The 14,686-nt window shown below is 45.9% G+C and overlaps 1 protein-coding gene across 1 annotated transcript in view; it reads right to left on the reverse strand.

Annotated features, from left to right (window-relative positions):
* Nucleotides 1–14,686, reverse strand: part of AIFM1 (apoptosis inducing factor mitochondria associated 1) — a 130,413-nt gene that overhangs the window by 49,864 nt on the left and 65,863 nt on the right. The window lies entirely within an intron of this gene.

The raw sequence follows: 14,686 nt of genomic DNA on the forward strand, positions 1-14,686 counted from the left end.
CAGATGGCGGTGTTTGGTAGTAGCGTTCATCACCATAACTACCGTTGGCTGGGACGCGTTGCTATGGCAGTGACGTAGATGGGTGTGAGCCAGATACGTCGCTGCTGTGCGCGCCTGCCAGCTGCGGTGGGGTGGGATGAGCTCTGCAGGTAATTAGGTGAGTGTGGCGCCAATTCTTCCCTTTTTAAACGCTGTATGTTGTTTGTATTCTTTGTATTTGCATTCTCCTGAGAAAGGGGTGTATGCCCCGAAACGGCCCGTCGAGGCAAATAAACAAAGTATTGTTTTCATCAGAAGCTGCAGTGCCGTGTCTGTTCTTGGACTTCCTGGGACCTTGCTTTGTATGTATTTCTACAAAGGCACGCAGCCTACATTGCACCATTGGTGATAGTGCCGGTCCAGTTGGATATATATATATATATATTCAGAAAAAAAGGGGGTTGTGGCCTTGTCCTGCGCTCTTTGGGAAGCAGCACTACTCTGGGGCCTCGCTGTTAATAGAGGTCCAATAGAAAGAGATAGCGTGAAAGGTTCTACAATATGTAGAAACCTGGCTATTGAATTCATGTTTGGTATAATGAATAATAGCAACATCTTGCAACTATGTGAGGAATTGCACTTGTAGAATGGCTTACCTAAAGCTGTGCACTGGAATATATGCAATAATGTGAAAGCCACCTTATTTTCGATTGATGTACATGTAGTTCACTATTAGCTCAATGAATTAGGATTTATTGTTTATTGCTATTATTTGTAGTGCTATCGCAGAATTGAAAAAGACTCAGCCGGAGAGCTATTCTATTATTGTATCACCCTGGGTATGTACAAATTTATTCAAATTGTGGGTACGAACATTCCGTTACTCACTAAGCATGCTTAGAATTGTGATAAGAAAGTATGTCAATGATGGTTCCTACCAGACTAGGAAATGTATACAAGATTATGATAGATAAAATATTCATTTAGCACCATTTTTTATTGTAATGGGGCATTGTGAATTATGTCTTTATGAACGTATGATTAACAGCCTAAAATGGGAATGGCTATGTAGCCGGAAACTGTGTTTTTTCTATAAAAGTCATTTAGGAAGTACTTGATTGTATGTATTGGGTTCAAATTTAAATATTGTATGTACATGTGAAATTATGGTTATACACAGTAATGGCCATTATTTGAAGAGTAAATATGATGTTAGCAGGGGGTCACACTGATGCATTATTAGAGTACACTCATTTGTACCTTATCAACCCCCCCTTTTTAGAGAATATCAATATTCTTAAAACGTCATGATATATGAATATCGGCTGTATCACAACCTACGACTACTCTGACCACTATTCGAATCTGAACATCAGAGAAGTTTTCCCTCTCATATGAGTGAAAACTGCCTTAAACAGATTGGTATGTTATCCACTCACTAAAGTCTATTACTTCTATTCACCAGGGTGTATCAGACCATCGGCCCCTGGGAGTTTTTAATAAGACTGTTTTCCACTTCTATATCCTAATTCCTACCTGCCACGATAAAAAAAGCATTGGTGCTATCAGAGATATATATCGTTTCCTTTTTTCCTCGTTTTCTCCTCTTCCTTCCATACATTTCGTCCTCTTATCTTATCCAGTCCAGATTATAGGATATTGTACACCATTTTTATTTATGGCATTGTTTCACCATTTTAGATCACGTGTATTACCCCTGAAGAAGTCCCTTAGGGACGAAACGCGTAGGGTATCTCAGACCATCCTCACGATTGGTCGAATCAGGAATTTATACACCTCTGTGAAGACAACTATTGGATAACCACTGTTTGTTGTATTTTATACATTTTACTGTTTGAAATAAACATTTTCGATTTTAATGTATTGTTGGTGAAACATATCGAAGCGCACCTCTACACCTTTCACGCTATATATATATATATATATATATATATATATATATATATATAGTTGCTGCGAGCCGGCACTCCTGTGCAATGTAGACAATAGCCCCGGTGCCTTTAGCAGAATGAATATGGTACAAATGGGTCCAGGAGGGTCCAAAGGAACGGCACTCGTGGGTCTTGATAAAGCAGATTTATTGAACAACGTTTCGAGGGTCCACAGCCCTCGTCGTCAGGTAACAATATATAAAGATAAAAACCAGTCACCTCACCTTATATTCACGTGTAGAGCCAGTCAGCCCGGTCCACGGCGTCCTCACAGTATCCGGGCGGAAGTCGTCATCCGACGCACTTCCGGCCTGGCGTCCACGTTGCCAGGATACCGCAAGCCTGTGACGCGATACGCGCTCCCAGAGCGTCGCGTTACCAGGCAACAGGATTCCTGGAGTCGGTGCCGCGGCGACAGGCTGATCGTGGCTGAAATAAAAACAGAGAACAGTACACTGTTACTACGCTGAGATGGTACAAGTGCAGCATTAATAAACGTTTTGAACCGCATCAAATGAATCTCATAGCAAGGGTGCAAAAAATGATGAATATCTAAACATGAATGATTATATGAAAAGCAAAAGAAGGGGGAAAAAAAGGGCAAAAAGAGGAATGGAGCATAGCATTTACACAAGGCAATAAAAGCATAACTCTTTCATATCAATGCATTCCAGGTAATGCGCTCGTTGAGGCCGTGGGGAGAAACAGTTCCCAACCGATAAATCCAGTTGGCTTCCAGTTTGAGGAGGATCTTCTGTCGATCACCCCCTCTCGTGAGTGGGGGTACATGGTCCACTATCATGTAGCGTAGGGACGATAGAGCATGGCCATACTGTTTGAAGTGGGAAGCCACAGGTTGGTCATTTGGCTTGTTAGCTAGGGCCGCCTTTATTGCGGACCTGTGCAGCGCCGCTCGCTCTTTAAACTGCCTAGTCGACATGCCGACATAGTACAGTCCACAGGGACAGATGATGATGTATATAATGTACTTGGTACTGCAGGTGAGGACGTGTTTGATTTTGTAGTCCTTTTGCAAGTGGGGATGTTTGAAAGAACAGCCGGTAATCAGGAATTCACATGTAGCGCATTTGATGCATTTGTAGCAACCCGGGGCTTTGTGCCTGGTATGGGACTGTAAGCTGGTATCAAAACCGGTTATATCAGAGTGAACCAATTTGTCACGGAGGTTGCGTCCCCTGCGATAGCAGACCATGGATCTGGATGTAGCAAAACATTTAAGGTCTTTGTCTGTGGCTATAATGGGCCATAGTGCCCTATTAGCCACGGGGAGTACGGAACTGTTGGCATCGTACGTGGTGGTCCACGGGAACACCTCCTTCTGTTTTCGGATGTTGGGTTTCAGCAGAGTTTTCCTGTCCAAGTTAAGGACTTTCTGTTTAGACACGAGTAAGTCCTTTTTAAAGTAACCCCGTTCTTGAAATTTGGAAATAATAGTGTCTAATTGTACTGGTAGCTCTTCAGTGTTGCTGCAAATGCGGGCTGCTCTAAGCATTTGAGAATAAGCCAACCCCTTCTTGAGTGGTGGAGGATGATGACTACTGGCTAAAAGTAGCGTGTTTCTGTCAGTACTCTTGTAGTAAATGTTAGTGGAAATCTGTCCATTATTTAAAGAGACGGTGACGTCTAAGAAATTTATGCTTTCCCTGCTCCAGTTGAAGGTCAATTTAATGGGCCCCGGTTCTTGATTGATCATGTGCATCAGGTCGATGAACTGTTGAGGGGTACCCGACCACATCATGAACAAATCATCGATGTATCGGCAGAGCATGATGATATATTGGCTGTAGACATTATTGGAGAAGAACACTTTCTCTTGTGCCACCATAAAAACGTTGGCGTAAGAGGGTGCCACGGCAGAACCCATGGCACACCCCTCTTGTTGTAGATACAACTGACCGTCAAATAAGAAATAATTTCTGGTTAGAACCAGTTCCAGAAGCTGTAAAAATAAAATTTTATCGAAAGAAAAATTTTCGCCAAGATCTATCAGGAATTTTTGCATTGCCAGCAAACCCTGCTGGTGAGGTATGGATGTGTATAGTGCAGTGACATCCATACTGCACAACACTGTATCCAAAGGGATGTTCGAAGTCTGCTCCAACCTGTTCAAAAAGCAAGTAGTGTCCTTCAAATGTGTATCCTGTGTGACCACGTGTGGTTGTATAAGGCAGTCCAGCATTTGAGACACAGGTTGGTATAGACTATTCATCGCCGAAATTATCGGCCGTCCTGGAGGGGATTTGGCATCTTTGTGTATTTTTGGTACACTATACAGTACTGGAATAACTGGATACTTGGTGGTGAGAGTGTTCAAGGTTTTTTGATCGATTTTGTTGTCCAATAATGCTTTCTGGAGAATACCCATCAATTCTTTACTGTACATTTCAGTGGGGTCAGAGTTGAGCTTCTTGTATACCTGAGTGTTTGAGAGTTGCCCCAGTAGCTCCGTTCTGTAATCACTCAGATTTTGAATGATAATCGCCCCGCCTTTGTCTGCGGGGCGTATCGTAATGCTTTTATCCTCACTAAGTGATTTCAAAGCTTGATGCTCTTCCTTGGAGAGATTAGAGTGATAGGGGGTAGGAGCGGCCGCGAATCTGGTCATGGAAGTATCCATAAGGCGAGTAAAAGTTCTGATCGAGGCATTGTTAGAGGGAGGATCAAATGAAGATTTACTGTGTGACTGTAAGAAACCACTGACAGGGTTTGGGGCACTTGTGGTAGAGTGATGTTGAAAAAACTCCCTTAAACGGAGTTTGCGGTTCATACGATGCAGATCTAATTGCCATTCAAAAGCGTTGTGTCGATTGGTGGGGACAAAAGACAAGCCCCTCTGTAGAACCTTGTGCTCCATTGGTGTCAGTGGACGGTCTGATAGGTTAAAGATGTTGTTTACTTCTTTCCTGTTGCTTTTGTTGATCCTTTGCCCCTGGCCGCCTCTGCGGGTTTTTTTGTATCGCGACCCTTTCGGGTCGTGACCCCTAAAGGGGGTTTCTGTGCAGTGTTTTCATCAGATTCGTTAGGTGCAAAGTCACTGTCAGAGGCTGATGACGGCTGTGCTCTCTCTCTGCCCTGGTGTCGACTGCGCCAGTTGCGTCTCGACTGAGGATTATATCCTCGAGTGTTTGGTTCAGTGCCGGTTATCCAGCGATATACCTGATTGGATTCATAGTCGGATTTAACTGTTGCCAACTTCGTTTTCTTGAACCGGGCCAGTTCCCGACGGTACATATCACACTGGTTTTTAAGTTTGATTGACCATGAGTCGAACTCCGGGGCTTGTAAGAGAGTGGCACACTCTGTGCGAACCGCCTCCAGTTTTTCTTTGGTGCTCCTAAGTTCCTTGCCCGCTTCCTCCACCACCAGCAGCATCAGGTCCAGGCTGCATTTGTTAAGGACCGCGATCCAACGCCTGCAGAACTCTGGACTTGACCTGCCGATGGTGGGGACGTTGCGGACCCTGAACCCCCTCGGAATGAGGCGTTCTCTCCAGTAGTCAGATAGTGTCTGGCCATGCAATAAATAGTCTATTTCACGTTTTTGCAGTTTAAGCAAGGTGTGGTATAGGTCCTCATTTTCTGGGTTCCCAACTGGCTCCTTGGCAAATAAGATGCCTGCAGCGTCATCCTCAGAGATGCTTAATATTTCCCCCACAGGGGCAATGATCACACCAGATTGTGTGCTTGAGGTATCCATGATGCAGGAACAAACATGCAGTTCGGTAGAGATGAAGAACAAATAGAATGGTGGGTGCCCTGCTCCTTGATATCCTTACTGGGGATACCTGGATATAGTTGCTGCGAGCCGGCACTCCTGTGCAATGTAGACAATAGCCCCGGTGCCTTTAGCAGAATGAATATGGTACAAATGGGTCCAGGAGGGTCCAAAGGAACGGCACTCGTGGGTCTTGATAAAGCAGATTTATTGAACAACGTTTCGAGGGTCCACAGCCCTCGTCGTCAGGTAACAATATATAAAGATAAAAACCAGTCACCTCACCTTATATTCACGTGTAGAGCCAGTCAGCCCGGTCCACGGCGTCCTCACAGTATCCGGGCGGAAGTCGTCATCCGACGCACTTCCGGCCTGGCGTCCACGTTGCCAGGATACCGCAAGCCTGTGACGCGATACGCGCTCCCAGAGCGTCGCGTTACCAGGCAACAGGATTCCTGGAGTCGGTGCCGCGGCGACAGGCTGATCGTGGCTGAAATAAAAACAGAGAACAGTACACTGTTACTACGCTGAGATGGTACAAGTGCAGCATTAATAAACGTTTTGAACCGCATCAAATGAATCTTATAGCAAGGGTGCAAAAAATGATGAATATCTAAACATGAATGATTATATGAAAAGCAAAAGAAGGGGGAAAAAAAGGGCAAAAAGAGGAATGGAGCATAGCATTTACACAAGGCAATAAAAGCATAACTCTTTCATATCAATGCATTCCAGGTAATGCGCTCGTTGAGGCCGTGGGGAGAAACAGTTCCCAACCGATAAATCCAGTTGGCTTCCAGTTTGAGGAGGATCTTCTGTCGATCACCCCCTCTCGTGAGTGGGGGTACATGGTCCACTATCATGTAGCGTAGGGACGATAGAGCATGGCCATACTGTTTGAAGTGGGAAGCCACAGGTTGGTCATTTGGCTTGTTAGCTAGGGCCGCCTTTATTGCGGACCTGTGCAGCGCCGCTCGCTCTTTAAACTGCCTAGTCGACATGCCGACATAGTACAGTCCACAGGGACAGATGATGATGTATATAATGTACTTGGTACTGCAGGTGAGGACGTGTTTGATTTTGTAGTCCTTTTGCAAGTGGGGATGTTTGAAAGAACAGCCGGTAATCAGGAATTCACATGTAGCGCATTTGATGCATTTGTAGCAACCCGGGGCTTTGTGCCTGGTATGGGACTGTAAGCTGGTATCAAAACCGGTTATATCAGAGTGAACCAATTTGTCACGGAGGTTGCGTCCCCTGCGATAGCAGACCATGGATCTGGATGTAGCAAAACATTTAAGGTCTTTGTCTGTGGCTATAATGGGCCATAGTGCCCTATTAGCCACGGGGAGTACGGAACTGTTGGCATCGTACGTGGTGGTCCACGGGAACACCTCCTTCTGTTTTCGGATGTTGGGTTTCAGCAGAGTTTTCCTGTCCAAGTTAAGGACTTTCTGTTTAGACACGAGTAAGTCCTTTTTAAAGTAACCCCGTTCTTGAAATTTGGAAATAATAGTGTCTAATTGTACTGGTAGCTCTTCAGTGTTGCTGCAAATGCGGGCTGCTCTAAGCATTTGAGAATAAGCCAACCCCTTCTTGAGTGGTGGAGGATGATGACTACTGGCTAAAAGTAGCGTGTTTCTGTCAGTACTCTTGTAGTAAATGTTAGTGGAAATCTGTCCATTATTTAAAGAGACGGTGACGTCTAAGAAATTTATGCTTTCCCTGCTCCAGTTGAAGGTCAATTTAATGGGCCCCGGTTCTTGATTGATCATGTGCATCAGGTCGATGAACTGTTGAGGGGTACCCGACCACATCATGAACAAATCATCGATGTATCGGCAGAGCATGATGATATATTGGCTGTAGACATTATTGGAGAAGAACACTTTCTCTTGTGCCACCATAAAAACGTTGGCGTAAGAGGGTGCCACGGCAGAACCCATGGCACACCCCTCTTGTTGTAGATACAACTGACCGTCAAATAAGAAATAATTTCTGGTTAGAACCAGTTCCAGAAGCTGTAAAAATAAAATTTTATCGAAAGAAAAATTTTCGCCAAGATCTATCAGGAATTTTTGCATTGCCAGCAAACCCTGCTGGTGAGGTATGGATGTGTATAGTGCAGTGACATCCATACTGCACAACACTGTATCCAAAGGGATGTTCGAAGTCTGCTCCAACCTGTTCAAAAAGCAAGTAGTGTCCTTCAAATGTGTATCCTGTGTGACCACGTGTGGTTGTATAAGGCAGTCCAGCATTTGAGACACAGGTTGGTATAGACTATTCATCGCCGAAATTATCGGCCGTCCTGGAGGGGATTTGGCATCTTTGTGTATTTTTGGTACACTATACAGTACTGGAATAACTGGATACTTGGTGGTGAGAGTGTTCAAGGTTTTTTGATCGATTTTGTTGTCCAATAATGCTTTCTGGAGAATACCCATCAATTCTTTACTGTACATTTCAGTGGGGTCAGAGTTGAGCTTCTTGTATACCTGAGTGTTTGAGAGTTGCCCCAGTAGCTCCGTTCTGTAATCACTCAGATTTTGAATGATAATCGCCCCGCCTTTGTCTGCGGGGCGTATCGTAATGCTTTTATCCTCACTAAGTGATTTCAAAGCTTGATGCTCTTCCTTGGAGAGATTAGAGTGATAGGGGGTAGGAGCGGCCGCGAATCTGGTCATGGAAGTATCCATAAGGCGAGTAAAAGTTCTGATCGAGGCATTGTTAGAGGGAGGATCAAATGAAGATTTACTGTGTGACTGTAAGAAACCACTGACAGGGTTTGGGGCACTTGTGGTAGAGTGATGTTGAAAAAACTCCCTTAAACGGAGTTTGCGGTTCATACGATGCAGATCTAATTGCCATTCAAAAGCGTTGTGTCGATTGGTGGGGACAAAAGACAAGCCCCTCTGTAGAACCTTGTGCTCCATTGGTGTCAGTGGACGGTCTGATAGGTTAAAGATGTTGTTTACTTCTTTCCTGTTGCTTTTGTTGATCCTTTGCCCCTGGCCGCCTCTGCGGGTTTTTTTGTATCGCGACCCTTTCGGGTCGTGACCCCTAAAGGGGGTTTCTGTGCAGTGTTTTCATCAGATTCGTTAGGTGCAAAGTCACTGTCAGAGGCTGATGACGGCTGTGCTCTCTCTCTGCCCTGGTGTCGACTGCGCCAGTTGCGTCTCGACTGAGGATTATATCCTCGAGTGTTTGGTTCAGTGCCGGTTATCCAGCGATATACCTGATTGGATTCATAGTCGGATTTAACTGTTGCCAACTTCGTTTTCTTGAACCGGGCCAGTTCCCGACGGTACATATCACACTGGTTTTTAAGTTTGATTGACCATGAGTCGAACTCCGGGGCTTGTAAGAGAGTGGCACACTCTGTGCGAACCGCCTCCAGTTTTTCTTTGGTGCTCCTAAGTTCCTTGCCCGCTTCCTCCACCACCAGCAGCATCAGGTCCAGGCTGCATTTGTTAAGGACCGCGATCCAACGCCTGCAGAACTCTGGACTTGACCTGCCGATGGTGGGGACGTTGCGGACCCTGAACCCCCTCGGAATGAGGCGTTCTCTCCAGTAGTCAGATAGTGTCTGGCCATGCAATGAATAGTCTATTTCACGTTTTTGCAGTTTAAGCAAGGTGTGGTATAGGTCCTCATTTTCTGGGTTCCCAACTGGCTCCTTGGCAAATAAGATGCCTGCAGCGTCATCCTCAGAGATGCTTAATATTTCCCCCACAGGGGCAATGATCACACCAGATTGTGTGCTTGAGGTATCCATGATGCAGGAACAAACATGCAGTTCGGTAGAGATGAAGAACAAATAGAATGGTGGGTGCCCTGCTCCTTGATATCCTTACTGGGGATACCTGGATATAGTTGCTGCGAGCCGGCACTCCTGTGCAATGTAGACAATAGCCCCGGTGCCTTTAGCAGAATGAATATGGTACAAATGGGTCCAGGAGGGTCCAAAGGAACGGCACTCGTGGGTCTTGATAAAGCAGATTTATTGAACAACGTTTCGAGGGTCCACAGCCCTCGTCGTCAGGTAACAATATATAAAGATAAAAACCAGTCACCTCACCTTATATTCACGTGTAGAGCCAGTCAGCCCGGTCCACGGCGTCCTCACAGTATCCGGGCGGAAGTCGTCATCCGACGCACTTCCGGCCTGGCGTCCACGTTGCCAGGATACCGCAAGCCTGTGACGCGATACGCGCTCCCAGAGCGTCGCGTTACCAGGCAACAGGATTCCTGGAGTCGGTGCCGCGGCGACAGGCTGATCGTGGCTGAAATAAAAACAGAGAACAGTACACTGTTACTACGCTGAGATGGTACAAGTGCAGCATTAATAAACGTTTTGAACCGCATCAAATGAATCTCATAGCAAGGGTGCAAAAAATGATGAATATCTAAACATGAATGATTATATGAAAAGCAAAAGAAGGGGGAAAAAAAGGGCAAAAAGAGGAATGGAGCATAGCATTTACACAAGGCAATAAAAGCATAACTCTTTCATATCAATGCATTCCAGGTAATGCGCTCGTTGAGGCCGTGGGGAGAAACAGTTCCCAACCGATAAATCCAGTTGGCTTCCAGTTTGAGGAGGATCTTCTGTCGATCACCCCCTCTCGTGAGTGGGGGTACATGGTCCACTATCATGTAGCGTAGGGACGATAGAGCATGGCCATACTGTTTGAAGTGGGAAGCCACAGGTTGGTCATTTGGCTTGTTAGCTAGGGCCGCCTTTATTGCGGACCTGTGCAGCGCCGCTCGCTCTTTAAACTGCCTAGTCGACATGCCGACATAGTACAGTCCACAGGGACAGATGATGATGTATATAATGTACTTGGTACTGCAGGTGAGGACGTGTTTGATTTTGTAGTCCTTTTGCAAGTGGGGATGTTTGAAAGAACAGCCGGTAATCAGGAATTCACATGTAGCGCATTTGATGCATTTGTAGCAACCCGGGGCTTTGTGCCTGGTATGGGACTGTAAGCTGGTATCAAAACCGGTTATATCAGAGTGAACCAATTTGTCACGGAGGTTGCGTCCCCTGCGATAGCAGACCATGGATCTGGATGTAGCAAAACATTTAAGGTCTTTGTCTGTGGCTATAATGGGCCATAGTGCCCTATTAGCCACGGGGAGTACGGAACTGTTGGCATCGTACGTGGTGGTCCACGGGAACACCTCCTTCTGTTTTCGGATGTTGGGTTTCAGCAGAGTTTTCCTGTCCAAGTTAAGGACTTTCTGTTTAGACACGAGTAAGTCCTTTTTAAAGTAACCCCGTTCTTGAAATTTGGAAATAATAGTGTCTAATTGTACTGGTAGCTCTTCAGTGTTGCTGCAAATGCGGGCTGCTCTAAGCATTTGAGAATAAGCCAACCCCTTCTTGAGTGGTGGAGGATGATGACTACTGGCTAAAAGTAGCGTGTTTCTGTCAGTACTCTTGTAGTAAATGTTAGTGGAAATCTGTCCATTATTTAAAGAGACGGTGACGTCTAAGAAATTTATGCTTTCCCTGCCTTATACAACCACACGTGGTCACACAGGATACACATTTGAAGGACACTACTTGCTTTTTGAACAGGTTGGAGCAGACTTCGAACATCCCTTTGGATACAGTGTTGTGCAGTATGGATGTCACTGCACTATACACATCCATACCTCACCAGCAGGGTTTGCTGGCAATGCAAAAATTCCTGATAGATCTTGGCGAAAATTTTTCTTTCGATAAAATTTTATTTTTACAGCTTCTGGAACTGGTTCTAACCAGAAATTATTTCTTATTTGACGGTCAGTTGTATCTACAACAAGAGGGGTGTGCCATGGGTTCTGCCGTGGCACCCTCTTACGCCAACGTTTTTATGGTGGCACAAGAGAAAGTGTTCTTCTCCAATAATGTCTACAGCCAATATATCATCATGCTCTGCCGATACATCGATGATTTGTTCATGATGTGGTCGGGTACCCCTCAACAGTTCATCGACCTGATGCACATGATCAATCAAGAACCGGGGCCCATTAAATTGACCTTCAACTGGAGCAGGGAAAGCATAAATTTCTTAGACGTCACCGTCTCTTTAAATAATGGACAGATTTCCACTAACATTTACTACAAGAGTACTGACAGAAACACGCTACTTTTAGCCAGTAGTCATCATCCTCCACCACTCAAGAAGGGGTTGGCTTATTCTCAAATGCTTAGAGCAGCCCGCATTTGCAGCAACACTGAAGAGCTACCAGTACAATTAGACACTATTATTTCCAAATTTCAAGAACGGGGTTACTTTAAAAAGGACTTACTCGTGTCTAAACAGAAAGTCCTTAACTTGGACAGGAAAACTCTGCTGAAACCCAACATCCGAAAACAGAAGGAGGTGTTCCCGTGGACCACCACGTACGATGCCAACAGTTCCGTACTCCCCGTGGCTTAATAGGGCACTATGGCCCATTATAGCCACAGACAAAGACCTTAAATGTTTTGCTACATCCAGATCCATGGTCTGCTATCGCAGGGGACGCAACCTCCGTGACAAATTGGTTCACTCTGATATAACCGGTTTTGATACCAGCTTACAGTCCCATACCAGGCACAAAGCCCCGGGTTGCTACAAATGCATCAAATGCGCTACATGTGAATTCCTGATTACCGGCTGTTCTTTCAAACATCCCCACTTGCAAAAGGACTACAAAATCAAACACGTCCTCACCTGCAGTACCAAGTACATTATATACATCATCATCTGTCCCTGTGGACTGTACTATGTCGGCATGTCGACTAGGCAGTTTAAAGAGCGAGCGGCGCTGCACAGGTCCGCAATAAAGGCGGCCCTAGCTAACAAGCCAAATGACCAACCTGTGGCTTCCCACTTCAAACAGTATGGCCATGCTCTATCGTCCCTACGCTACATGATAGTGGACCATGTACCCCCACTCACGAGAGGGGGTGATCGACAGAAGATCCTCCTCAAACTGGAAGCCAACTGGATTTATCGGTTGGGAACTGTTTCTCCCCACGGCCTCAACGAGCGCATTACCTGGAATGCATTGATATGAAAGAGTTATGCTTTTATTGCCTTGTGTAAATGCTATGCTCCATTCCTCTTTTTGCCCTTTTTTTCCCCCTTCTTTTGCTTTTCATATAATCATTCATGTTTAGATATTCATCATTTTTTGCACCCTTGCTATGAGATTCATTTGATGCGGTTCAAAACGTTTATTAATGCTGCACTTGTACCATCTCAGCGTAGTAACAGTGTACTGTTCTCTGTTTTTATTTCAGCCACGATCAGCCTGTCGCCGCGGCACCGACTCCAGGAATCCTGTTGCCTGGTAACGCGACGCTCTGGGAGCGCGTATCGCGTCACAGGCTTGCGGTATCCTGGCAACGTGGACGCCAGGCCGGAAGTGCGTCGGATGACGACTTCCGCCCGGATACTGTGAGGACGCCGTGGACCGGGCTGACTGGCTCTACACGTGAATATAAGGTGAGGTGACTGGTTTTTATCTTTATATATTGTTACCTGACGACGAGGGCTGTGGACCCTCGAAACGTTGTTCAATAAATCTGCTTTATCAAGACCCACGAGTGCCGTTCCTTTGGACCCTCCTGGACCCATTTGTACCATATTCATTCTGCTAAAGGCACCGGGGCTATTGTCTACATTGCACAGGAGTGCCGGCTCGCAGCAACTATATCCAGGTATCCCCAGTAAGGATATCAAGGAGCAGGGCACCCACCATTCTATTTGTTCTTCATCTCTACCGAACTGCATGTTTGTTCCTGCATCATGGATACCTCAAGCACACAATCTGGTGTGATCATTGCCCCTGTGGGGGAAATATTAAGCATCTCTGAGGATGACGCTGCAGGCATCTTATTTGCCAAGGAGCCAGTTGGGAACCCAGAAAATGAGGACCTATACCACACCTTGCTTAAACTGCAAAAACGTGAAATAGACTATTTATTGCATGGCCAGACACTATCTGACTACTGGAGAGAACGCCTCATTCCGAGGGGGTTCAGGGTCCGCAACGTCCCCACCATCGGCAGGTCAAGTCCAGAGTTCTGCAGGCGTTGGATCGCGGTCCTTAACAAATGCAGCCTGGACCTGATGCTGCTGGTGGTGGAGGAAGCGGGCAAGGAACTTAGGAGCACCAAAGAAAAACTGGAGGCGGTTCGCACAGAGTGTGCCACTCTCTTACAAGCCCCGGAGTTCGACTCATGGTCAATCAAACTTAAAAACCAGTGTGATATGTACCGTCGGGAACTGGCCCGGTTCAAGAAAACGAAGTTGGCAACAGTTAAATCCGACTATGAATCCAATCAGGTATATCGCTGGATAACCGGCACTGAACCAAACACTCGAGGATATAATCCTCAGTCGAGACGCAACTGGCGCAGTCGACACCAGGGCAGAGAGAGAGCACAGCCGTCATCAGCCTCTGACAGTGACTTTGCACCTAACGAATCTGATGAAAACACTGCACAGAAACCCCCTTTAGGGGTCACGACCCGAAAGGGTCGCGATACAAAAAACCCGCAGAGGCGGCCAGGGGCAAAGGATCAACAAAAGCAACAGGAAAGAAGTAAACAACATCTTTAACCTATCAGACCGTCCACTGACACCAATGGAGCACAAGGTTCTACAGAGGGGCTTGTCTTTTGTCCCCACCAATCGACACAACGCTTTTGAATGGCAATTAGATCTGCATCGTATGAACCGCAAACTCCGTTTAAGGGAGTTTTTTCAACATCACTCTACCACAAGTGCCCCAAACCCTGTCAGTGGTTTCTTACAGTCACACAGTAAATCTTCATTTGATCCTCCCTCTAACAATGCCTCGATCAGAACTTTTACTCGCCTTATGGATACTTCCATGACCAGATTCGCGGCCGCTCCTACCCCCTATCACTCTAATCTCTCCAAGGAAGAGCATCAAGCTTTGAAATCACTTAGTGAGGATAAAAGCATTACGATACGCCCCGCAGACAAAGGCGGGGCGATTATCATTCA

The sequence above is a fragment of the Crinia signifera genome, chromosome 9, assembly GCF_055691185.1.
Source record: "Crinia signifera chromosome 9, ASM5569118v1, whole genome shotgun sequence".
Classification (NCBI taxonomy): domain Eukaryota; kingdom Metazoa; phylum Chordata; class Amphibia; order Anura; family Myobatrachidae; genus Crinia; species Crinia signifera.